The sequence below is a fragment of the Lepidochelys kempii genome, chromosome 1 (genome assembly GCF_965140285.1).
Source record: "Lepidochelys kempii isolate rLepKem1 chromosome 1, rLepKem1.hap1, whole genome shotgun sequence".
NCBI lineage: Eukaryota > Metazoa > Chordata > Testudines > Cheloniidae > Lepidochelys > Lepidochelys kempii.
This window is the reverse complement of record NC_136380.1, coordinates 96,772,592-96,774,705: the sequence shown is the minus strand read 5'-3', so window position 1 is coordinate 96,774,705 and position 2,114 is coordinate 96,772,592. Positions and strand designations below refer to the sequence as shown.

General features: G+C 45.7%; 1 non-coding gene across 1 annotated transcript; it reads left to right on the top strand.

Annotated features, from left to right (window-relative positions):
• The first annotated feature begins 1,720 nt into the window (after positions 1-1,720).
• Positions 1,721-1,793, top strand: TRNAF-GAA (transfer RNA phenylalanine (anticodon GAA)). Its single transcript has one exon. It is a non-coding gene; the product is annotated as a tRNA-Phe (tRNA).
• The last annotated feature ends 321 nt before the right edge of the window (positions 1,794-2,114 follow it).

Genomic DNA, 2,114 nt, shown 5'->3' with positions numbered 1-2,114 from the left:
CCCCCCTGAGGGGTCCTGACCCCCAGTTTGAGACCCCTGACTTAAGTAATCTGTAACCAAGCCTAGGGTGCTGTCTTCTAGTACAAATCAAAGCAATCTCCTGTCCCCTAAGGAGCTTACAGGCTAACTGCAGATGCAATGAGGGGAGTAACAGGGCAATGTGGAGGAGTGTGGCAGAAGAGACCAGGACAACCCTCAAAATTATTTGGGTACTTAGTGCTGCCTAGTGCTCAGACTGATGGAACAATATATTTGTCTTTTTAAAGATTAGTAGAAAAAAATCGCTCCTATGTTCAATTCCACTTTTCAAACCTGTATCCATGAAGTATCCCATCTTCAATGCAGGTTCTTCTTGCTTGGTACTTACAGTCGTCTATTATGAGGGTTTCCTGTGATATCGTCCACCTCCATGTGGACAACGTCATTGGACAATCTCCACCTGAGCTGGCATGTCTGGGAGTGGCCTCTTTCGCCCCACCCACCCCTGGAAAGAAGAAAGTGATGGGCCCATCAACAACCTAAGCTACCAAACAGAAGGTGGAGTAGAGTGAGGGGGTGATCTTTCCCCTCTATCCAACGGAAATATAAACAGTGCTACCTCTTCCAGTCTGATCCTTCTGGAATGCTGTGAGTTGCAAATAAATGCACAGAGGTGTGAGAGCCAAATATGAGTTGCTCCAGCTCTAGCTACTCCCACATGCATGTACATAAAGCCCTGTAACCCCCAAAGCTTTATATTATTAAAATAATTGTATATATTGAAATAAATGTATACACTGAGAATAAGCTGTGTTTTTGCAAGGATGTGGAGTTAGACACTCAAATAAACCAAGGAATTTGTGCAGAGCTCCACATACAGAACATGTAGCTGGAGCACTAGGTGATAAACAAACCCTTCGAGAGGTTGAGGGAAAAACTACTCTATATGTTCCTAAGACCAGAGGGTGGAGGGCTGGGCACTGTCAAGCTGGACAACTCTCTCCACACCTGCTACTGTTTATGAGTTATCAGGGAGCAAAATAAAGGCATTCAAAGTGTTGTGCTATGAAAAAACATCACACTTCATTCATGTTTTGATAACTCCAAGATGGCCATACAGACCTGATCAGCCTTTAAACAGCACCAAAAATCAAAGCAAATATTTTGGGACTCAGGAGCAATACAAGAAATTTTATTGCTAAAGATCATTTTTTTTTCTCCAGAAAATTATGTGCATCTGGAAATAGAGGGGTACAAAGGATTTTATATTATTATTAATCATAATTATCTATATATAGTAGGCAAAATGTATTTACCGGGATCTGTTGGCGAATATTGTTTTTGCTGTATTCTATGCAGTAGGTAATAGATGTGTTTAGCAGCAACTGGCTTTTTTTATTTCAAGGGTTGATTTGTTTTATTTACATATACCTCAAAAACAATGAGAATGTGCAAAACAAGTATTCCCTCAGGTTGTCTTGCATCTGTGTCACGCTGATGGTGGAGATGGGGGTGCCAACATAAACGTTTCATTACGTAATTTAAGACAAGCACAATGGGAAACACTAACTAGTTTATGAGCTGCTGAAGGGCAGAGAATGTATATTTCCCTATATTTTCCCCACGCATCACTTTAATACTTAGCAAATAATAATGCACAGTGAATATAAAACAACAAAAAGGGGAGGAGGATCACAGTGAAATGACTTTTCAAGGAGTCCCTGAAACCTTTTAAACATGAGCCGAAATAGCTCAGTTGGGAGAGCGTTAGACTGAAGATCTAAAGGTCCCTGGTTCGATCCCGGGTTTCGGCAGATGATTTTTTTTTTTCCTTCGGCGCGCTTAATGCGAAGTCAATGGCAATCTCCCCGCTCGTCTCTTCCCGCCGCCGCCTTAGCTCCGGCCCCGGGCCCCATGCCGCAGGGGGGCCCTATTGCCCCCCGCCTCTAGGCGCAGAGAGGCTGGGGGAGCAGCACTCCCCGTGGCCGGGGAAGGGGCATTTCTCTGCTGCAGTGCGGAGAGAGACCGGCCCCCCCAGCCTGGTGCCCCCGGCCCTGGAGAAGGGGGTGGCGGGCAGCCCCCCAGGCAGGCGCCGCAGCGTCCGAGGCAGCAGCCAGCCGCGACACCGCGCTCCC